Below are 25,162 nucleotides of genomic sequence, written 5' to 3'. Positions count from 1 at the left end.
AAAAATTACTTTGTTTGGTTTTTTTTCTCGAATGGAGTCCTATTAGATATATAAACTATACCTAAAGGGTAGGGCCCATGCCCAACAGTAGATAGTTAACATCAAATAAACTCATAATATTTTTGTCAATTTTGTCTCATATTGTGTTGTTTGGGCATTTTTTTAATCTTATAGGTCTTCTATTTGTATATTATGTTTTCTGATTTTGTGTTTTTATGGTGTATGTGTGTGTGTTTGTGTGTGTTTTATGTGTATCTGTGCCTATGTGTTTCTTGTGTTGGTTTTGTTGTTGTTGTTTTTTATTTGCCTGTTTATTTCCTAAAGAGAGAGAAAGAAATTATAGCGCTGGATGGGCTGGGAGGTGGGGAGGATCTGGGAGGAGAAGGGGAAACAGTGATCAGAATATATTGTATGAATTTTCAATAACAAGATGAGAATAGAAAATTGTGATGTGTGTGAGTTGAAGCAAACATGAAAACTGGGATATATAGGAAGTCCTAAGGTTGTGGTGATATTTTGTTTGTGCTCTAACAAACGAACTAGCCTGGAGTTCAGAGGGTGGAGCTAGCCACTAGTTAATCATAGAGACCAGGCTGTGGTGGCACACAACTTTAATCTCAGCAGGAAGGAGGAATCAGGAAGCTCAGGAGTTCAAGGCTATCCTGAGCTACAGGATATTGATCCAGTCTAAAAGAGAAACAGAGCAGGATGGTGGAGGATCACGCCTTTAATCCCAGCACTAGGAAGGGGAAAACAGGAAGCTATAAGGCTGGGCAGAGAGAGGAATATAAGGTGGGAGGAGACAGGAGCTCACCTCTTTCAAGCTGAGGATTTGGCAAGGTAATAGGTGGCTGTGGCTTGCTCCTTTGTCTCTCTGATCTTTCAGCATTTACCCTGATATCTGCTGCAGAGTTTAATTATTATGACCAATTAGGATTAGAGGTACATAAGGTAGTCCTCCCATTTCTGGATGATGGCAGTTAATGTTCTGTGAACTGAGGAGTTTTAATGAATTTTACACATTATTTGTAGATTTGAGCAACAAAACACTGCTCCAAAACACCCTTCTATGTGTGCAGCTCAGTTTACAGTTACATTGGAAGAAGACTATGATGGTGAACTTTGTTAACTTTGTGCATTAGGAATCATCTGGGAGTTGATAAAGTAGCCTCTGGGTGTGTCTGAGAATATTTCCAGAGATAATCAGATCATGAGGGCTCTGCCATCATTAATGGATTAATCTCATAGTAGATCCATAGTATAATAAGAGGGACTTTGAAATAATCAATGGATTAATATCACAGTAGATCCACAGTATAATAGCATCACTGGGAGATGATAGATGGTGGTACCTTAAGTGTGTTTTGGGGACTGTGTCTTGCCCTCACTCCTTTCCAAATCCCCTGTCCCCTGTTTCCTAATGGCCATACTGTAAAGTACAAGATCCTCCATACCCTCCCAACCAGGATGTGCAAAACTCTGACCAAAACAAGCATCCTCCTGCTTCAACTGTTCTGGGAGATTCTCATCAGAGAAATACAGAAATAACACACAGAAACAACATGCTTTCTCCATGTTGTGTGGTTAGATCAGAGTGTATACATTTAACATTTTCAATATGGTTTTACATGCCTGTTCTGTCTTAGGAAAAATGTAAAGTTCTTATGCAGTCTCATCAATTTGTACATTAAGCTGAATGCAGAATTAATTAATCAAGCTCTAAAAGAAACCCACTGGGATTTATGTTAGAATTGACTCCTAATAAGGAACTGCAATTTAGAATTACATTAAATGAATAACTTAATATGAATAATTGACCTAGTTTCAATCCAAGGAAATACATTATGAGCATAAAAATGCAAGAAATCACAAACAAAAGCATTAAAATATTAACTGCCCTTTTTCCCCCTTGAACCCTAGGACAAAATATTCTGTTCTCTGCCTACTCCTCTGAGTTACCCAATTTTCTTTAGTATTCATTCTACATTTTTACAGTAAAAGGAATCATTTCAATAATGAACCATCTAGAAATAGATCTGGGAGGGATAGTTATTTCCAACACTATTTTTTACCTTTTATTGAGAAGGGAGAGTTGAAAGTGACAGTTTCCATGTCAGAAGTTATTTATCAAAGTTGACTGCAATGGTTGCCAAGGCAGAAAAATTGATACTGTAGATTTCTGTAAGTAATGCCATATTCCTCCTAGGAACAATGTCTCAAAACCAAATGTCCTTCTTTAGACTAAGCATAGTACCCAAGAATAGTGCTACCAAAGCATTCTCAGTAGAGCATGGTGTAAAATGGGCTGCTTAGAAATGAAAGGACTTCATGTCAGAAACACCTAGAGGCCAAATGGGATAGGCGCTTCAGAGCCACAGATAGCATTTCTTCCTGGTAGAGGGATGAATTCCAAATGGAGAAAAAGAATCTTCCAGTTTTTTCTTTTCTTACTAAAAGCCACACCAGCACACAGACAATTGGGTTTGTGGGTTCCTTCTGAAGAATGACTCCTCTCTATTGAAGTCAGTGACTGCCTTGAAGCAGACAATGAGGCAACGTTGTATTTCTCTGTCAAAGCCTTTCTGCTTTCCTTCCCCCTGGGTTGAGAGAGGGAGAGAGATGGGAAGGGTGTCATTCAAAGCTAAGAAGGAGCAAGATAGATCAGGGCCAGGCCGGACAGGGACTTGTGTGGGTGGGGGTATTTGTGATGCTCTCTGGGGCCTATGAAATGAGGAAGCAGAATCAGCCGTACCAGTGGTGTCTCCAAAACACGTTTTCAGAGAGTTCTTTCTGTAGGAAGCTATAACAAGGGAACTGAAAGACTCAAGAGGAACCCCTTTAATTGAGGTGAGGAGACTATGAAATCAGAATATGGAAATTCTGGACCTTAACAGTCTTTGCTTTTTAACTTTTCAGAAATGTGATTAAAGGTGTGTGTGTATGTATGTCTGGGTGTCTCTGTGTGTGATGTGGTATGTGAGTATGTAAGTGTCTGTGGATGTGTGTGCATGTCTGTGTGTACTTATGTGTGTATGTCTATGTGTGTGTGTCTGTGTGTATTATGTCTGTGTTGTGTGTGCATGTGGTGTGATGTGTGAGTGTGTATGCATATGATATGGCATGTGAATGTGTGTGCATGTGTGTGTGGCATTATATATGAGTGTATATGCATGTGTGTGTGGAATGGTATGTGAATGTGTGTATGTATGTACGCACATATACACATATATTAGGAGGCCAAAGATCAATGTCAGATGTCCTGCTCTATCTATGCCCACATTATTTTGGGAGACAGGATCAGTCACTGGACCTGGAGTTTACTGACTGCCTGAGCTAGATGGCCAGCAAGCCTTAGGGATCCATTTACCCTTCCCTTCTCATTCCCAGTTGTGGGGTTACAGATGGGTGTCATCATGGGCTGCTTCTTCCATAATAAGCTATGGCATGTTTTCTACTGCACAACCTAAAGAATAAAGCAAACATGACCATAGCCAGAGACACTTTCACAAAGAGAAGTTTGAGATATTTGAGATATTTAAATCCACACGGAACCTGAAGGCACGATAACAAATAGCATCATTCTTACACCCTCCTGGTTTGTAGAAGCCCATGTTATTCAAGTCATCAGACATGGGAGCCTTCACCAAAGAGATTTCCTTGTCTGTACATCAGCTGAGACAATGGTCTAAGATTTGAGACTTCAGACAAGCGTGTCACAAAGGGACAGTTCCCTATAGCATTAGCAAATAAAGCAAACAGATCTTCTAAGTCTCCATGATCTATTTAAGCTACTTAAGTCAGACCCCCTCCAAAACTACAGAAAAGGACCACACATAAACAGTAGCAAATTCAGCTGTATGCTTATGATTTTGGATGCAGCTTCTACTCAGTCAGGCTCAGTGATGTTAGAGGAAGCCAATTGGAAGGGGACTTTATGCAGCCCCAAACATACTCACCCACTCTTCTGCTAATCCAGAGTTCAATTAAAATACAGCCTTTGACTATAAAACTCACTTGGGTTTATCCCTCAGAATTTCCAGGAGGCACCCACTTGCTGAAGATTAATGCTCAGCATGAAGAGGATTAAATGCTTAGACAATTCCTGCAGTCAAGAGGAGATTAGGGAAATCACACTAAGTTTTGCTGGTTGGTTCCCAAGTACTCCCTCGTTGTTGGCAGTTATAGACTGTCAAGAAACTGTAAAAATAAGTTTGTTTTTCAATGGGCCCAGTCAGGAACTTTGGAATCAGATGACTTATCTGTGATCTTTAACTCTGCTACTTGCTGGCTGTGTGGCTTTTAGGAACTTACTGACCTCCAGGCATCTCACATTCCTCATAAGGAGGTGTCCACCCACCTTTCCTATAGAGTACAATGGCTGGCTGCAGCTTTCACAATTTCATCACTGCCCTAAGTATCCACCTCTGACTCCTCTCAGGTTCCAAAATGCAGATTTTGGAGGGGCATGACACCCAAGAGAAAGTGAGATGTACCCACTGACATCTCTAGAGTGTGTATGGATAAGAGGTGAGCCTGACCAGGTAGGAAGCAGGAACGCACCTTGAGGGGACTTTCCAGTGTGTTTGTCATCTTTTAGAAGTTCTGTTTCCTCCCTTAATTTCTTTTTCCTACTAAGAGGAAGTAGAATTTTGATGAGTGAAAAACCATATCGATTGAACCTTTCTGTTCTTTCTATCTGTCAGATGCTAGAGAGGGATTTGTGTCTCGGGATTTTGTGTATCACATGACCACTTCTCTGACCAACTCCTACAACAAGTATTTTTCCATCCCCGAATTAATTTTCAGAACCATGTCCACTCACAGAACCATACAGTTCATTTTTTTTTCCAAATGCCTGCCATTTCTCATGGCTTACTGACACTTCTTTCTTTCCCACTCTACACAATTTTGAGGAAGCTTTTATTCACCACATGGTATTTATTCTGGCTGAAGTTTCTTGTCTTGACCAAAGGCATTAACTTTAGCTCTGTGTTTTTATGATGTTTCTTTCAGAAGTTGACACTAAAGTCAATCAGTGACTATATATGAGCATTCATTAGACAATGCTGTAAATTCCTATTTCTAGACCTTTCTAGATGATGAAAAGCTGGAATTGTGAAATAGTCCCACCTTAAGTGCAGGAGTTCATAAATCAGGCTACGTGGATTCCCCAAGGCAGTGCAGGCACACAGACAATATGCATTTATGCGGTCTCCAGTTGTTAACAAGGAATCTCTTTTTTCCAATTAATTTTTTTAATTAATAAAAATTTATTTAAAATTGTAATTTAAAACCAAAACAAACAAACAAACAAACAAAAAATACACTGTGCAAGATTAGCCTGACTCAAAGTTTGTACATCTCAATGAACTTCTGTCTAATTAGTACAGCCAATGAGAAGATGTGGAGATTTATGAAAGGTTTCACTTGTTTACTATAAATTATATTTTATGCTCTTATGCAACACACATACACAATGAAAAATCCATGACAATGTTAAAACTACAAAATCAATTAGCAATTTGTGTTATGTTAAAAAATAAAATTCTACATAGAAAAACACATAAAAGTGTTATCATCGACTCATCTTCAAGTGTATTGTTCACTGACCATGTATTAAATGCTCTGCTAATGTGCAACCATTGTCAACACTGCCCGTCCCCAGAACTCTTTCCATGTTGTTTTCCTTGAGATCCCATGACCTTATTTCTTTTCTTTTTTTCTCTTCTCGACCTTATTTCTTTTCTTTTTTTCTCTTCTCTTCCTCCCCCTACACCCCCATCTCACTATATGTTTGATATAAAGCCCAGAAGAGCCTTAAACTCATGATCGTCCTGCCTCAGTTTCCTGAGAGCAGGGATGACAGGCATGCACCACAAAGCCTTCATACTCCCTTCCGTATGCCCCAAACAATCATCATCCCTCTTTTTGTCACTAATGTTTTGACTATTTTATGTACCTCATATGAGTAAAGTTATTCAGTATTTTTCTATTGTGATTAGTTTATCTTACCTAAGATCCTGTCCTTGTAGCTGGCTAGATAGTGAAGATTTTGATACCAAGTCTGGTAACCTGGGTTTGATCTTCAGTATCCAAATGAACTTTCTTTCTGTCTGTCTCTGTCTGTCTGCCTGTCTGTCTCTCTCTATATATATTTGTGTGTGTGTGTGCACGTGTGTGCACGTGCGTGCGTGTGCGTGTGCGTGTACATGTGTGTGTGTGTGTATGTGTGTTCATGCTATGGTATTCATGTGACCAGCCAAATATTAATGTAAAAGAGAATATCATGTCCTCAAGGTTCAGTAGTATGTGCCATATTCCAGAAGCCCCTTCTCTTGCTCTAAAAGCTGTTGTATTTCATTTGCAATATACCATGTTTAGTTATTCTTTTGGTTGTTTGCATACTTTGCAATTGTGGATAATGTGTGGTGATCTCCCTTCAAAAGACTTTTTCTAGTGTTGTGGGTATGTACCTACAAACAGAATGGCCTTACTGCATAACTCTGTTTCACTTTTTTGAGGAACCGCCACACTATTTTTCCATAGTAACTAGCCATTTCAATATGACTACCATTGGTAGGACAAAGTATTTCTTTCCTTCAGAAATTTTCCAATTGTTATTTCAATAGAAGTATCAGGTAGCATCTTGTTATAGTTTTGATCAATATTCGCCTAATAATGATTGGTGCTGAGTGCATTTACGCTAGCTTACTGACTATGTGTACATCACATGTTTGGAAAAATGACACATTAGTCCTGTCCATGGATTCCTCTCTTGGTGCTATATGTTTATGCCTTAACATGCGTGCGGATACCCTACAGTCCTACAGTTGTGCCAGTAGCAGGAGGGAGGTGGGTCTCTAGGCCTCACCATCTTGAATGAAGCCTCTTTAAATACTTCTCTCCTCACAGTTATCAGCAGAATCCAGTGACTGAAGCAGTGACATGTGAATAAAGAGTGTCACAGGTTTTCAAAGCAACCCGTGAAGTCTTAGAAAACTGCTTATACTTTCAAGGCTTTTGTTGTCATTATTTCAAAGCAGGATTAGGACTGGCTAGGTGGGCTGCAAAGGTTTTTGTTTTTGTTTTCTTCCACTCTCTCTAACTCTGTGTGCCTCAGGAGGGCTACCTGAAGACCACTTACAATGGGCTGTGTAGGCTGTGGTTAAAGACGCAGACTGTGTTGAAAAGAGAAGGCTGGTGGTGGCAGCAGCCAGGAGGAAAGAGGAATGAGTAAAGCTCAGCATAACCAGCAGACTCATTTCACATCAAGGAGGCAGATCCCAGGACCTCCTGGGGCAAGGTGACCCACTCACCCCACGAAATACTACTACTTTAGTCTTGATTTCTCCCGTGGTTTGGGATGTCAGGCTGAGAAATGGCCTGATGGAAGGCGGCTGTAGGAAGTACGGACAAAGAAAGAATGAATGAATGTTGGTAAGTGTTTATGTTTGGTCTGCAAAGGAAAACATGCCGCCAACTGCTTCTGTTGATTTGTTGCATTCAGTGCTGTGGAAGAGACTGCTGCATTCCTGGAATTCCATTGTTGGATAATTAGACAGACCTGAGAGCCTCAAGGACTTGCTGAATCAAAATCAAGGAAGATAAACGACATCTACATTTTCAGAGATGTGCCTTTCTCTCCATCTGCAGAGGTTTGAATAAGAACAGGCTCATATGTTTGAATGCTCAGTCACCAGGGTGGGTCACTACTTGAGAGGATTGGGATTAGGAGGTGTGGCCTTGTCGGAGTAGGTGTGGTCTTGTTGGAGGAAGTGTGTCTCTAAGGGTGGGCTTTGAGATTTCAGAAAGCCCACACCATGCAGGCTCTCTGTGGCTGCTGCCTGGGGATGTAAAGCTCTCAGCTACTGCTGCTGTCTGCTCCTGTCATGCCTGTTTGCTTCCTGCCACGAAGACAATGGACTCTGAAACTGCAAACAAGCCCAAAGCTAAAGGCTTTCTTTTGTAAGAGCTGCTTTGGCCATGGTGTCTCTTCACAGCAACAGAACACTAAGATTGTGTTTTATTGTTTGCTAGAAGGGGTAATTTCTGAGTTCCAGAGAGTAAATGAAATATCAGCTTTTATAAACTACTTTAATTTTTTTGTTATTGTTTTGTTATTTTTTTTTTTGAGACAATGTCTCATATGGCCCAGACTAGCCTCCAACTCATTACTTAATCAAGGATGACCTTTGCTGTGCCTTCATCCAGGCACCATCATGCCTGACCCATTGTGGATTTTTAAACTTTCAAAAGCCAGTTAAATATGTAAAATAAGGTGTCCTACTATCATTGAGATAATGTATGCATTATTAAAGGAGACCGACACTGGATTTACCTGGGACAAACAGCAATATCTGTGGGTCTCTATAAAGGCCTTCTGCAGGAATCTGTAGACGTTTAGATGAGGGGACCACACTGACCAACGGAGGTCTTCAGGACCTCACTCTCACAGACTGGAGCAAGAGGAGCAAGTGTGAGGAGACTGTGAGGCTGAGTCCTTTCCTTCCACCTGAATGCATGCAAAAGGAAAGTCTCTCCACATCGTGCACTAAACTCATTGACTTCATTTCCATGAAGAGATTTTTTTGTTGCTGTTTTACTTTTATGGCTCAAAATTGATTGTTGAAGTGCTTCTGTAGCTCCAAAGCCATGAAGACAGTCCTCAGAGAGCCAGGAACAGGTGTGGGTAAATGACACGCTGCTGATTCACAGGCCATGCCCCATTTCTTCCTGTAAGTGGCTCGGGTGAGCCATTCCGTTATTCCATTTAACACAATGGGAGAAGAGCGACCTTGACATGAGTGCTCTGCTCTCTTCAATGATTTTGTCAGGCTGGCTTTCAATTAGGAGGGAGTTCCACAGGAAATGAAGACTGGACTCAAATTCCTTGAAGACAGCACACATTACATAGAAGGCATACTGTATGACAGGAAACCTGTCAATCAGTGGTCCTTGCCTGTTACTTTGTTTGGCATTTTATTTAGAACCAATTTCTCTTTGCTTCCAGAAGGTAGAAATGCAGTGGAAGGAATGGTGAGTTAGAGCTTAGAAGATGGAGGTTTCTATATCTAACTGAGTCTCTCCAACATGGGCATGAGTGGCTTTCAGCTTTAGTTCACAAAGCTGTTAGTGCTCAAATGAAACAATGCTGGGACAACACCATTTGCGGGGTATACTGACCATTCAGGATTACGACCTAGAGTCTTAAGCAGAAGCTCCAACCTCTTCTCTTCATCCACCCTTAGGAAGAGGAGCTGTGATGGGAACGAAAGGCTGGGAAGCACTTGCCCCTCTGTAGGATAAATAAATTCCCATCGCCTCATGGCAGCTGGGGTCTTCCTGTAGCTTCCTAGCTTTGCTTGGTGGGGGCTGAACTCAGGGGAGCCAGCTGGCCTTTTGGATGTGTCCTTTGCAGATGCTTGGGTATAGACCACAAGCTGAGACGATTCAGATAGAATTTGAATATAGTGTTTTCTTCCAAACTTCTGAATTTTCACAGTGTGCTTATGTGGTAAGAGTGTGTGTGCTGTCCTATGGGACCATCATGTCAAGTAGAAAGGAGATTAGATGTTCAGAGTATGCCAGTTAGGGGTGAAAATTCCAATCTAAACCAGTTTCTGGAACAAAATTAATATTCTTGCAGTGCAAGAAATTTCAGAAGAATACTAACTGACCTCATGCTCGTTGCTACAAGAATCAAATAATCTGTCACGTGACACTGCTTAAGAAGTCAGAGTTGTACAGGAGCCATAGAAGAGGCTTTGAAGAACCACGGTGAGAGTCCTGTCCATGGGCCTTGGCTGTTCATTGTAGGCAATTCCTTTGTGCACTTCTCCTGCCTGACGTCCTCTTGTTTGTCTCCAGGAAACTAGTAGAGGCCCTCTTCTGCCTGAAGGTCTTGATGCATGCAGGAGTGCCCTGCACCCACCCACCTCAGTGCAGCATGGCGGGACGCCCTGCCGTCAATCAATATAGAATCTGAATGGTGGCTCTAACAGGGTGTAATATGCCATTCACTAAGTTCACTGTGCTTTTCTGAATGTTCGGAAATTTCCTTCCTTCCTTCCTTCCTTCCTTCCTTCCTTCCTTCCTTCCTTCCTTCCTTCCCTTCAGTGTGCACATGTCTCCCAACCCCCAAACACATACTATAACTCAGATGTGGAGGTCAGAGGACACCTGTGTGCATCATTTCACACCTTCTGTTTCATATAAGTCACTTTACCAAGTGGGCCGACTTGCTGGCCCTGGAAATTGGTTTAATGAGATCTTAGATGGGATAAGGTCACCAAAGAGAAACAAGAGAAATAGTCCCAATATGCTGTTCTATAAAAGTGAATATTATAAAGCTTTGACCACATTTTGTAATCATATATTTGAATATATGTATGTATTTATAGTGAGTCTATGTGTGCATGTATGTGAATATGTGGAAGAATGAGAAAGAGAGAGGCATGTACTATCTTTAATCCTACTTGTATTATATAAAATACTTATGGAAGTAAATATATAAAACTCATACCTATTGTTGGTTATAGATACACACACAAAAGGAATCTTAAATTAACATGACTTTGAATTTTCTATATTCACCTATACAATAAGATAAAAATTAGTATTTTCTGATTACGTTTTGAATTGTGGTTAGTAACAAGAAAGACAGACTATTCACATGGCTGCTCTATGGTTCTATACAATGTTGGAAACCTGTGTGCCTTTCACTATCGTACATAGAGGGGAACCGGTAAACACTCTTGGAAGGTAAGTTGCAGGGGTAACTACAACTGTTCCAAAGGAAGAAATTAGGTTCTTAGCTTTTAGCTTCTTTCTCTTTTCTACAAGAATATGTATCATCATTATATGCTCTTTTGGGAACACGCCTCTCAAGTCTAGAGATGGAAATTGTGACATATATTAAGGTCATTTTCCTGCAGTTTTGCACACTAAAGGGGTGATTTTAAGCATTAGGAATGGGAAGCTCTTGTTACAACCTTCCAGCTTTAGTGATTCGCCTTTCATGAGGCGCATTTTTCACTGACAAGAGGAACAAGTTCCTTGTATCATTATCTAAGGTGAAGAGCAGCAGGACTCTGGAGCCAGGAGAGGCCTATTATTCTCTGTGTACCGCTTTGTCCCCTACTCTGAGCTCAGAACAACACCTCTTAACAGAAGCAAGTTGAATGTGTCCCTGGACTCGAAACCGACAGTGGAGCACTGGCCAGACCCCTGGGCTCCCTTCTTGTCCATCCTTCTCTGTGTTGTGGCTTGATGTGACGTCATCTCTTCAAACATCAACGCTTGTGGACTTTCCTATCTACATAAATAAAATGATAGACAGGATGAATTCTAACTCATCAGATCTCCAGTTAGTAAATTTGTCCCTTCTGCAGGCAGCCATCTCCACGGCCAGCCCTCTGGCCCCACATGGTAAGCAGAGGGTCCTGATGCATCCGGCCCCCGTCAGAGAGTGTAAGTGAGTGTTCAGTGTAGCCAGTGCGCAGAGCTTGGTGTATTGATGTAGGAACCGTGTGACTACTGACAGAAAACCCCAACTTTAAGCTGGTAGCATCAACAATGAGCTTTGGCGATAAGGCACTGTAGATGATTATAATCTTCATCATTATGCAAGTGCCCTTTCAAATATTCCTAAATAATGGGGATTTTTAGTAACAGTGATTAATATGAGTGAGAGGTAGAAGCTGGCTAGTCAGTTCAGGATAAAACGACCCCAAAGAAAAACGACTAATTTCTTTGTGGGCTAAAAGCCAGAAATGTCTTGGCCAGTGTCAGAGCCAGGTCCTTGCTGGAGGCCAGTGATAACAGAAGGATCCAAGCTGAAGATGGCTCTGGTTTGGCCAAGGTCTGAGGCTGGAGACATCAGGAAAGGGTCTGAGTTTTCTTTTTCTTCTCCCTAAAGGAGTAGCCTTGTCCTGGAATCGATAGTGAGGACCCAACCAAGATGAGAGGGCCTTTGAAGAAAACTGGACTGCCCAGCTCATCCCCTAACACTCAGTGATACCCTACTCTTGGGGACCCCTCCTGCTGCCAAGGAGCTCTGCCTTCCTCTCTTAAGATCCCTATAATAAATACTTGGTTCTCAAATTCACCCTAATTGGTCCATAAATGTCATTCTTCGAACCTGTGAGACTAGCAGCAGAAAGCTTCTGCCTTAGAGTGGCTTCCACCAGTGCTGAGTTGATGGGACCCTGGCCTTAGACTAAGCACAAAAAGGCCCAGAAAGGCTGTGTTGTTCTCAAAGACATGCCAGTATTCCTATATCATGGTAACACTGGTCCTTGCTAAATAGGGACAGTCACACTTTGTTTCTTAATTCCTCCCCCCACCTTTGGCTTGTGAAAATCATAAATAACAGATGAAATGTATCTAAGAATCAGCATCATTAAAGATTTGGAAATTTGAAAACCACATGAGCAGTACTTTATATCACATGCCTCTGAGGTGACAGCTACCAACCAGCTTTCACACTACAGCTGTGAAAAGGCAGTATAGCAGAAGTGGGTGGCCTCAGAGGCGAGAGCGTGTGTGAAGACTGATACGGAAGTTGGAGAGTGGGGAAGGCTTGAGCACATGTGAAAGCTGTGTGTTTGGCTGCAGCTTCTTTTTCTTCTTCTCTTTATTCTGCACTATCACAGAAAAACGCTCCTACTGAAACCTAGTCTTTCCTAAGACCCAGCTCCACTTGTATCCAGTGCATTTTAATGCTCGAGACAAGAAGGTATCCCTTCATTGACTCTCTAAAGATGGTGATGACAAAGCCAAAAGCCTTTGAAGACTAACACTTGCCCCCACCCAGTACCTATCTTTGGTGCTCTGAAGTAGCCATGTAGTCTGGGTACAGCCACATCGCTACGGCACAGGAAAACCGAAACAACCACATAGCTACAGGTCAGGGAAATCGGAAAACAAAACTTTCTTTCTCTCATTCCAAAGCCACTAGATTGTATAACTGAGAAATTTCTTGAAGTTTAACTCTGTATCCTGCTTAGCATGCTTTCTGTGTATGGCTCCTTGGAATCACACTTAGAGCAATTTTGGTCTCCTTTGACTAGCAGAAATGCTAACAGCAGGCTTACGAGATGTTCCTGCTGTCCTTTCCACAAACAATGTAAATGTTCTGACTCACATTAGCTGTCCACATTTATCCTGCCAAACATGAGTTCCTTCTGGTTGTTCTTCCTCTGTTCACTTCAGCTGCATTACCTTATCAATGGCTAATTTCTCCACCAATGATACGGGGCTTACTCCAGGCAGCATCTTCATGGGACCCTTGCTCCAATATCCCCCCTCTGCTCTCTTCATGCTCCTTCTCAATGGTGTTGGCACAATGTCTTTATACTAAAAAAACAAAACACATAAAAGCAAATGGAACATTCCTTCAAACTCTATTTTTCTTCCTTCACATACCATTTTACTTGCTTACTAACAAAGATCCCAAAGGAGCTGTCTAGCATGTTTTGTCCCCACATTTTCATGCCATAGCCTAGGGCCACTTGGATTGCTATTCCTGCCCTCTCCCACTGCCCACAGTCATGGTTCTTACTGAGTACTAGGGCCTCCCTTCCTTTGTCTTCAGCTCTTTTTGACTCTGTTTACAGTCCACTCCTTACAGCCTCATTTCTTGTACCTCCCCTTTGTTCACTTTTTTCTCCTTCCCTAGATATTCTCTATGAAAGTTGGAATGAGATATATCTCCCATAGTCTACAGCATTTGATCACTTGGCTCACAACTGACTGTACTGTTTAGGAGGTTTAGGAGGCATGCCCTTGTTGGAGGAAGTATGCCATTGGAGGTAAACTTTGAAAGTTTAAATTAAACATTCACATCATTTTGAGTTCACTTTCTGCTTCCTACTTGTGGTTCAAGATGTGAGCCTGTAGCTTCTGCTCTAGCCACAGCGTCTGTTGCTCACTGCCATGTGTCCCATCTAGGATGGACTCTTACCCTTTTGGAACCATAAGACAAATAAATCCTTCCTACTACTTGTCTTATCACAGTAACAAAAGTAACTAATACACTTTGTATGTATCTCCAGTCTCTTTATACATGTACACACACTACTCCATCTTTTCTTTCCTGGAATATTTTGAGCACATCTACCACACTCTGCCTACACTATTAGTTCCTTAGTTTCCTGCTTCAGTCTCTCTGGGTTCTATCTTGTACTACTGGACGTTCTGAAATGTTAGCATACTCATGCCACTATCCTGCTTAAAACATTATTCATTTTCTTATGCATGTGCACTTGGGTCAAGTCCAATCTGCTTCTCACAGTTTAATTGTCTGAGCCAGACTAAACTGCCTCTGATCTAGTGAGGTACAGATTAGAGTTCTAGCTGGGTGGAAATGCTCCTCTGTGAATGAACCAACAAACACTATTTACTACAGGCTGAGCCTATAATGGGAGTGCTGGTTTGATGAGTTGGAGGAGTCTGAATCATTGTAACAAGCAGATCATAGCTACATCCTGAAGCTAATTTCTCCGTTCTAGACTGATCTGTGATAGATGTTGGTGTGTAACAGTTTCTTTTGACATTGTAACATAACACCCTGCAGGAAAGCTCCTAATCTCCTTAAAACCAGAAAGTAAACAAGTCCATGTAGTTTCAGGAAGTCACTGAAGCTGACAAGATTCACTAGGTCCCTCCCTGTCAAAGTAAGTAATAAAGACTACTGAGAGTCATTCTTAGATAAGCCAAGCTGCAAAGAAGATTCAAAGGCCAGATCAGCTGTCTGGGAGAAGCAGGAACCTGCCAAGATGCCTGGAAGAGATTTTTTGTTAGTTTCCAAGAGAAGCCATCCCCCCCCCCCCCCCCCCGTCGCCCCAATCCAACAGTCATATATGCAATTTAGCAAGATCATTTATTTCCAGCATGTTGTGGTTGCAAATAGTGACACTGAAGGGGAGGTCGCAAGCTCCTTTTAAGCAGAGTTAGTTGAATTCCATGGAGGAGGGATTAATCTGGTGCTGATTGGTAGAGAAAAGATACGTCTGGGAGCTGTTTGGTGGGAGGCTATAGTGGTTAGCGGCCATTGTTGTTGTTGTTGGAGTCTAGTGTCTATGGGCTTGTTGACAAGAGGGTAGGGAAAGCTGTCTTCAGCTAGCAGAAGTCTGGGGAGTCATCTGCTGAGCCAGCAGAAGCATCTTGAGGGCCTGCTGAGTCAGCAGAAGGGGCTTAGGGGCACCTGCTGAGCCAGCAGGAGGCTGGGGGTTACCTGTTGATTGGTTGCTCCTGAGAATTGCTTGCTCAGCTCCAGACAGTTCTAGTGAACCAAAACTAAGGCCTGGTCCATGTCAGAGCTGCCAGGGGAGCCTGTTTTGGCCCTGGCTTGGCCATCTGGTCCTTTCATTTTTAACCAGTAAAGTCACTTAGAAAGGACACTCTACAACCTGTTAAGCTTTCTGTGGGCTATGCAATGTGGTGCAGGTTCCCAGCTTTTGTGAGCTGTCACCCATGCTGGGGTGGGCTTTGGTGATGCATCTGTCTTGGAGTCATTTCTGCTCCTGTAAGTAACCCCTCACCCATATTCCTGTAAGAATAAACACCGATAAAACTCATTGGTGGTATTTGTACTCTGTTCTTTTGTGAGCCCTCTATCTGGGGTGAGTAGATGTGTGTGTGGTGTCTCCCCAGGAAAAGTTGTGTGACACAAAAGGTGTCAGCATGACTCAAGTCAACGCTCTTGATCATGGAATTTAAATCCCCTAGGACCTCATCCTTTGTGTTTTCTTTTGAATCCAGCTAACAGCAAGCCCCAAACAGCAAGGAGAGGGTTCACATGACCCATTCCTGCTCTTCAGATAACCATTACACATTGTTTTAGTTACTATTCTATTGCCATGATCAGAACTCATGACCAAAGCAGTTAGTAGAAGAAAGACTTTAGTTAAGCCTTACAGTTTCAGAGGATCAGAGTCCATGACTATCACAGCAGGAGCATGGCAGCAGGCAGGCAGGCAGGCAGGCAGGCACGGTGCGTAAGCCATATCTAAGAGCTCATGTCTTGATCCACAAGCACAATACAGAGAGAGTTAACTGGGAATGCAGTGGGTTTTTGAAACCTCAAAGCCTCCTCCAATAAGGCCACACCTCTTAGCCCTTCCCATGAACTAGTGACCAAGTATTCTAACATTTGAGATTATGGGAGATATTCTCATTCAAACTACCACACAAGGTCACACTTCTTGGGATTAGCTCTGAGCCTTCAAAGAGGCATCAGCTGACAACTGTCCTTTTGCCGACCCCAGTGTAGTCATTTAAAGTGTAGTCACAGTAAGTATGTGATTGTGCTCCATTATAACACTATTTACACAGAAGGAAGCTGAAGACAGGAGAGCTAGGTGTTCCAACAGGCAAGTGTCCCGGGAGGAACAAGTGTGCACAGCACTTCACTTTTTGGAAGTCCCTGGGCAGGATGCTCTTAACACATGGGAAGCAGCATGGGTTGGGCTGAGCTGAGTCTGAGTGTTCACCCTCTCTCTATCAAGGGAGATGCTCTCCAGCCTCTGTGGTCGTGCCAAGCACCGCAGCAGATGATGTTTTGGTTTATCTTGCTGCCTTGTTTCCTATTAGGCAATTGTTAGATTAAATCTTTCTCTTAAAAGAGAAACATGTCATCCTCCAAAAAAGAGTCCATTAAATGTTGTTGATTTCCTCTGTAGGAGCCTTACACACATGTGGCCTCTGAGGATTTCTCTGGAATTAGCCTGTGTTATGAAGCTCTCAATCTAGGATGAGTTCAATTCTTTAGGGAATTTCTTCTCCTTCAAAGAAATTGCTTCACATAAGCCTTGATAAAAGTTTCTTGGATATATTCATCATCAAGAAATTGCTCCTGCAGTTGTATTTCTTGCAATCTTTTATTCAAAAATAGCAGAATCTTGTATGTAATAGTTGTTACTGACAACCAGAAGATAAAAATCCATTTAACAGGCCTGTAGGATAGACCACTGTAACTGGCGTACTTGGGACAACTACTTCAAGAAGTCACTATATACAATTGCCGTGGTCCTGCCACAGCCAGGTTCAGGTCCTGAGATGGAGAAGGGGCAAAAGCACAAGGATTATTCGACCATTGGATGAGTTTCACACAAGTATGTAGTTGGAGAGCTTCTCTCCAGGTTCCACCAAGCCCCTGTTGTCCCATACATAACCCACGTATAAAATAATCATACAGACACTTATATTATTTAAACTGCTTGGCCATTAGCTCAGGCCTACCATTGTCTAGCTCTTACTCTTATATTTAGCCCATTTCTGTTAGTCTATACTTTTCCACGTGGCTCGTGGCTTACCGGTGTCTTTACATGTTGCTTGTCATGGCGGTGGCTGGCAGTCTCCTCCCAGCCTTCCTGTTCCCAGCCTTCCCCTCTTCCTTGTCCTGCCTACCCTATCCTTCCTGCCTGGCTACTAGCCAATCAGCACTTTATTTATACAGAGTGATATCCACAGCACTTCCCCTTTTCTTTTTTTTTAAAGGAAGGTTTTAACTTTTACATAGTACAATCACATATAACAAAACAATTATCAAGCAAGAATTACAGTTACAATATTAAAGAAGATATCCTATCTATCTTATATTTGTGAGTCTAAGGTTTTATATCTAACTTATCTTTTATCATAACTGAGGAAATTATAACCATCTAGTCTTCAACCACATCAAAGACCTCAGAAGGATATAATATTACCTGAGAACTGGGAGAAGGATGTAAGCATTTTTCAGGAGTCTTGCAAGAGTAGACAGAGACAGCTGGCAGCCTGGACAGTCACCTAATGTTCCTTTGTAAAGTTGGGGCATTTGTCTTCAGCCCACAGGGCTAGAGTCTCTCGGTCACTTCTCTCAGTGTCCTGTAGAATGTCTGGCAGTTTCCTCTGTGAAGCAGGAACCTGAAGGACCATTTTGTCAAGCAACGTTTAGTGGTCACCTTTCTATGGGTCCTGCATGTCCAGTTGATCAAGCAGTCCAGGCAACAACAGTTTCTTGCCCAAATGGGTATTTTTGTCAAGGTGAAGATAAACTTCACCTTGAATGTAAGATAAACTTCACCTTCAATGCTCATCTTCCTCTCTGAAGTAAATTGGTGCTGCCAGGAGCAGACATGTCTCATTGTCCAGAAAGGCTAAATTTTAAAAATATTTTAAATGCCATATTCTGTAGACCTTTGAAGTGTTTGAAGATTACCTGTCTATCTGACATATCTCTGTGTACACCTAGAAGACTTAACTAACATGGCTATGAGTATGATTATCATAGATGACCAGTTATTAATCTATTTTTAATTATCCATTTCAATTTAAAATGAGCTGTACAAACATAATACCTTAAACATGAGTAGAAATATACACACAGTATAACAAAATTAACTTGGAGTTTGTATCAATAGACTAAAATCTATACCAATGTAAGACATTTTAAGCAAGTTGTTGCTCTTTAGAAGTAAGTTCCTTAATCTACCTTTCATCCTATTATACCTATATCATATCCCCTTTTCTTCTTTAGAAAGAGATCACATTTATAATCAACCTGCTTTAAATAAAATATTGGTTATTCTCTGTCCCACACTAGAGGGCTCTTCTGATTTGGGACACAAGAATCTCTTAACCTTTTCTTTTAACAATGTGTTTGGGTTTAGAGAAGGAGTGAGCCAATTCCATCTCCAAAGCCAGCTGGGAATTTGGGCGTAGTTTTTCTTACTACTTCCTGCTGGAGCGGGGCACTGTATCTTATGGGGACACAAAGAAAATTTTAGGATTATGGAGTAGTCCATGAGGGTAAACCTCTGAGCCAGTTGCCTTGTAAACATTTTGGATGTTGGATCATCTGGGCCATGGTGTCATCAGAGACCTTTCAGGTGGTCTTGGCTGATCAAACCTGATGTATCTTAATCTGGAACAAATCCATAGCCTCTGGCTTTCTGTGGAAACAAAAGCAGAGACTCTTTTCCAAAGCAACATATCCTTATATCCAAATTTTGAAGTCAAGGTACCTTTAAAATTTACATATTTGTTTAACTCAACAGCTTTTACAATCAAATCTTTTTGTGTAGTTAAAAATCCCAAAGACAAGACAAACCAGATTCTCTGTGTAATATCCATCTTTGTAAAACTGAAACACTGCTGTGGCTGCTGGTTCCACCCACCTCAGCTTCCCAACATGGTGGTGGTACAGTTTACCGCCAGCTCTGGGTCTGGAGCCATGTGTACCATCAACTATCAGAATCAGTTCTATCAAAGCAGTGCATAGCCCAGAAACTTTTTTTTTTTTAACTAGCAAAGGCTAAATCTAAATCTAAAGGCTAAATTTACGCAGCAGAGTAAAGTGCAGCTTGTAGACTCCTCATTCCCGGCACACTGTAGGTCAGACGCACATACCAGGAACCCGCCATAGTAGCTCAAACCAGCAGGCTGCCACTAACTTGAGAGAGACAACTAGGAAGCTGTTTTTAGCTCCATTTTAGAATCTTTTTTGTCAGGTTTTAGGTGGAAACTCTTGCCAACACGTTGGATGCCATTTGTAGTTGGAGAGCTTCTCTCCAGGTTCCACCAAGCCCCCATGGTCCCATAACCCACGTCCCAAATCTGACAAGTGACTGACCCTGAATAGCTCGAGTCATTTTTATTTATATTTCCAAAACAAGCATGTTTTTTCCCATCCTCCAGAATTAACCTCTAGAAAAAAAAAAAACAAAACAAAAAACAATGTTTTTCCCAACTTTTACATCAAAATAACTTTTTAAAAAAATATTTATTTATTATACATACAGTGTTCTGTCTGCATCTGTCCTTGCAGGCCAGAAGAGAGCACCAGATCTCATTACAGGTGGCTGTGAGCCACCATGTGGTTGCTGGAAATTGAACTCAGGACCTCTGGAATAACAGTCGGTGCTCTTTAACCACTGAGCCATCTCTCCGGCCCCCAAAATAACTTTTACACCAAAAACAATACTCAGCATTTTGTTAGCTTGACTAAATATCAAGCTGGGCACATCCTGTCTTTACGAGGCTAAAAGGTGATAAACATAGGCACACATTCTTAAGAACAATATCACTCAAAATTTAACTAAGCATATTTTTAGAAATAAGGGTGATTTGCCATAAACTGCATGTATATAGTTTATGTATTTCTCCAACTGTTCCCTTGTTCCTACAAAAGGATCCTTTATTCCTAAGCCTCTCTATAAAGGGTGAACTTTGAAAAGGCACTCTTTTTACATCTTAATGGTTTTTTCCCCCAGAATTGGGAGAAATAATTAACGTCCCTGTGTTGGTTACTTATATGTGCCCATTAACTTTTATTGCCTTTTATTCTGTCAGTACTGAATCAGAAAAGCTTTCAGGGTCTGGGGTGACAGCTACTATTTCCAGATAAGAAACCTGAGAAGCATCAGTTCCTAAAGAATTTAAAGGAAAATATTGGATATGAAAATGGGACTTGGGGGAATGATTACATCTGTCCCATGTGTGACTGACACAGTGAAACTAAAAGCAGCCAAGAGAATCATCAATATAAGAGAGGAGAGAACATGCAGCCTGCATGGTCTCAGCAGTATTCTGTGCTGTCCAGAGGTCCACCAGTTCTTGCCAAGTGAGACACCATCCCCATTGGTCTTGCCTTGCAGAGACACACTGGACAAGCATTCATATGCTGATCCAAAACTAGGCCATAGGCTCCCAATACACAATGTTGTGTCTCTCCTTTAGCTCACTCTTAACCCCACCCCCTCAGTCCCAGGTCATTACTCCTTTTCAAGAGTTCTTCTCTTTACACTCCTGGTACCTGACAGCCTCCCATTTACATGTCCCTTAAGGCTTCTGGAAGCTGTGTGCTCCATTTCTGCTGCTGTTCCCTGCAAAGTCTTCCTAGGCTCCAGATTAATGAAGAATTTGTGCACAAGTGGAATGGAAACCTGAGCAAGCCTTCTCTACTGTTAGACAATTGCCACCTGGGCCAGGAGTTCCCAGTGACAGTCTTCATTGAACAAACTGCATGGAACATCTACAAAATTCTTGGCCTTACTCTCAAGTGATATGGCAGAGTAATACTGAGATGCACACAACTTAGTAAGTCATCTTGGATAATTATGAAAGGCATCCAAGGCCCAGAAATTCTCGACATAGTAAAAGAACAGAATTTGAGAAGGCTCTTGGATATCTTAGCTTGATGGTGTTCTGCTTGACCAGCTTAACATTAGTCCAGAGACTTCTGATTATACTGGTGAGTGAACTTAGATTTTGCTCTGATGTATTGTTAATATTATTATCATTATTTTAAATTATATAAGGGTATCTGTGCATGGGTATTTGCACATGAGCGTAGATGCTTGAGGAGACCAGAGACATCTCCCTGAAGCTGGAGATCTATGTGGTTAAGAGCTTTCCATCTTCCTAGTCCCTTGCTATAATGTCTTAAAATGCTTATACATTTTTAGAGTTTTTTAAACCTCTTCTATTAGTCAAGATTTGGTTTATTGTATGAAAAGGAGGGTGAGTAGGCAGCTACCACTTGATGTCATAGTAAAGGGCATGAAGACTTCTGACAGGTCCGGGTTTGTACTTTGGTGGCCACTCAGCTGTGGGCAGCAGTCTTCTGTGCTCTGGCTGTGGCAGCCTTTCTGCTGTACAGACCTCACTTTTCTCCCGCTTGGGCCTTCCCATCCAGGTGGTCCTCTGGTGCTCTGCTGCTGCCGGGCCTGCTTTGCTGGTATCATTATCATTCTTCTCTTTTAACTCCATTCTGAGTGAGCTTTCTTAAAGCTGCATAAGCAAATATGGGACAGACCACATCCATTCCATCACTGATGGGCATCTAATCCCTCCAGTTCTCTGCTGCATGCTGCAGTGGTAACTCTAGGATGATTGGCTTATGACCTCCCTCGAGAGCTGAGAAAGTGTCCCTGTGGGTCCATTTCAGTATCTCCAAGGAAGCATGCCTGGAATTCCTTGAGGAAGACAATACTCCTACACACCAGTCAGCAGGGGCAAAGAATTTTCAAAGAAAATGACCCATGGCTTCATCCTACCCAATACCCACTCCTTTGGGGAAGAAGATATTACTTCTGAACTAGAGTGGGGAATTCTGACCTAGGATCTGGAGGCTGACATCCTTCCTTCCAACTCTCTGGGATGATAAAGTCTGATGGACCATGTGGTGGTTTGAATGAAAATGGCCCCCAAAGGTTCATAGGGAGTGGCACTATTTGAAAGAAATAGTACGTTTGGCCTTGTTGGAGGAAGTGGGTCACTAAGGGTGGGCTTTGAAGTTTCAGAAGTTCAAGCCAGGCCGTGTGTGTGTGTGTGTGTGTGTGTGTGTGTGTGTGTGTGTGTTGCATGTCTTCCTTCTGCTTGCTGATCCAGATGTAGAATTCTTGGCTCCTTCTCTGGCACCATGCCTGCCAGCTTACCACTGTTCTTCCTACCATGATGACAATGGACTAAACTTCTGAACTGTAAGCCTGCAAGCCTGCCCCAGTTAAATGTGTTCCTTTACAAGAGTCGCCATGGTAATGGAGTCCCTTCATGGCAATAGGAACCCTAGCTAAGACAGAAGGGACAGGGTTCTCCAGAAGGCAGTATAGGCTTTGAATCAGCACCTGATACAATGTGCAGTTTCTTCCATAGCCAGGATCTGTGAGTCCAGGAATGAAGAGGTGGAAAGGGGGACAGTTCTACTCACTATTACTCTTAGTGATCTACTAGGAAAAGTTTTGCTTCCTGTTCTCACGACCTTAAGTTCTGCTGGTCTAGAAGTTTTGGTTCCAGAGGGTGGAGCATTCCTGCCAGGAGCCACAACAAACATTCCATTGAACTGGACACTCAGAATTCCCCTTGGGCACTTTGTCTTCTGATGTCCTTAAACCAACAGGCTAAGAAAGAAATAACAGTGTCTAGAAGGATGATTGATCCAGATTACCACCAGGGAAATTGGATTGTCTGTCCACATGGAGTAAGAAGGATTATGTCTGGAGTGCAGGAGATCCTTTAGGCCATCTCTGCTTGCTACCATGTCTTGTGATTAAAGTCAATGGGAAACTATAATGATTGAATCCAGGCAGGATGGCAAAGCACACAGACCCATCAAGGATGAAGGTATGGGTCACTCCTCCAGAAAGACAGCCAAGGCCTGCTGAGGTTCCTGCTAAGGGTAGAGGAAATACGGAATGGGTATTAGGGGAAGGTAGTTATAAATACCAGCTAAGGCCACAGGACCAGTTGCAGAAATGAAGATTATAGTGGACATGAGTGTTTCTGCTGTATTTTGTTAAGAATGTGTTTGTGAAGATATTTATGTTTTCATTAAATTTATCATGTGTTATAAAATTTATTAAGAGAATACCAATGATCACTATATTTAAATTTGAGGTAGTTAAAGAATATCCAATAAGGGACATTGCCACCTATTCTAAATTTATAATGTGTTTGTGGTTGTATAAGGGACAGTTATGTTTAGCTGTTGTCATGACCTGGTTATTGTTTTAATTTAGAAATGAATCATGACATAACGAGATGTGATTGTGTGTCAAGTTGACAAGGGATGGACTTGTGTTGACTTTTCTTGATTATCAACTTGACTGCATCTGGAATGAACTACGCTCCTGAAATGGAGGGCACACCTGTCAGAGATTTTTGTTTATTTGTTTGCTTTAAAGTAGGTGAATCTACTTCTAGTCCAGACATTTGATCTGGATATTGAGGTGGGAAAATGTACTTTTATGTGGGCCAAATCTTCTGCTGGAAGCCTATGTAAGGGCAAAGAAGGAGGATGCTTCTGCTCTTTGCCTGCCTCCCCTCGCCTTGCCAGCACATCCATCCTTCACTGGCATTGGAGCCTGCTTCATTGGGATTCCAGCATCTACTGAAGACCAGCTGAGACATCCAGCCTTATGAACTGAGCAACTACTGGATTCCTGGTTGGATTGGCTGGACTGCAGCCTGTATAGCCATTCCAATAAAATTCACACACACACACACACACACACACACACACACACACACACACACATATATATATATATATATATATATATATATATATATATATAGAGAGAGAGAGAGAGAGAGAGAGAGAGAGAGAAAGGTTGAATCTATAAGTGCTGTTATCCTAGAGAAACCCTGGCTGGTACAGACAGCATCCTGCAAGAAGTAGAGCAAATGGAAAACAAATGCAAAAACAAAGGCTGTTTTCCTGACACATTAAACACAACTGTTTCCGTATCTGAGAGGGACCAAAAGTTTCCAAGACATAAAAATAATGCATCTTTTAAAGACTGAGCATCCCTCACTCATGGAAACCATTATCTCTGAAATAAGCAATGCAGGAGTCTTTGGCTGGGTCCTGAGGCCAGGAGTGATGCAGCCAGGCTTCTCCTTTCTCCGGTTCCTGCCATCCATCCTCCCCTTTCTCTCTTATCACCCGCTGTTTCCAGGTTGTTCCAAAAGAGAAAGAATCTGAGAAAAGAAAACAGATGGAACCACTGGCAACTGTGTTCGTTTTTTATAACAAATCACCAGAAATTAGGTGGCTGAAAAGAGTAGATTTGCATTCTCTCCCAGTGTGGCATGCAGGAGTCTGCAGTGGAGGCGCCCAGAGCTGCGCTCCTTCTCACTGCTGATTTCGGAGGCTCCAGGCTTTGCCCGACTACAGCAGCACAGCTTCCGTCCTCATGACTCTCTCCTGTGCAGACTCCTTTGAGCCTGTTTGGTAAGACCTGGCAACTTGTCTCCAGTCATTTTTCCAGAGTACACCCACTTATTCTCTCGCACTGCCCAGCCATACTGACCTCGGTCAGGTCCCTGAATTCATCACACTCTTCCGCACCCTGGGTGGTACACTTTCCATGATCAATTTCTAGGCAGTGCTTTTGCGTGGCTGAATGTTCAGTTCTCATTCCCGGTTGGTTGCTCTTCCCTGAAACACCTCCGCTGGCCACCCGTTTATGTTTTAACTTAATTTTTTTGGATGAAATATAACAATTGCATATATAAGAATTATAATGTGACTTTTTATTTATTGATGCCTACTCTATTGATCATTTTAAATGCTGATCATTTGGAATCCACTGTTGTAGTTATAATGTCCTCTTTTTTGCTATATTTCCTTCCAGTATGCCACAGAACACCAGGATTTCTTCTTCCTATCTAACTG

The 25,162-nt window shown here is 42.0% G+C and overlaps 1 pseudogene; it reads right to left on the bottom strand.

Moving 5' to 3' along the window:
- LOC118586973 overlaps positions 1 to 24,905 on the bottom strand; it is a 76,145-nt pseudogene extending 51,240 nt beyond the window's left edge.
- Positions 24,906 to 25,162: the final 257 nt, after the last annotated feature.

The sequence above is a fragment of the Onychomys torridus genome, chromosome 7 (assembly GCF_903995425.1).
Source record: "Onychomys torridus chromosome 7, mOncTor1.1, whole genome shotgun sequence".
NCBI lineage: Eukaryota > Metazoa > Chordata > Mammalia > Rodentia > Cricetidae > Onychomys > Onychomys torridus.
Note: the sequence above shows the minus strand (reverse complement) of the source record. Positions and strands in the feature narration are given on the sequence as shown.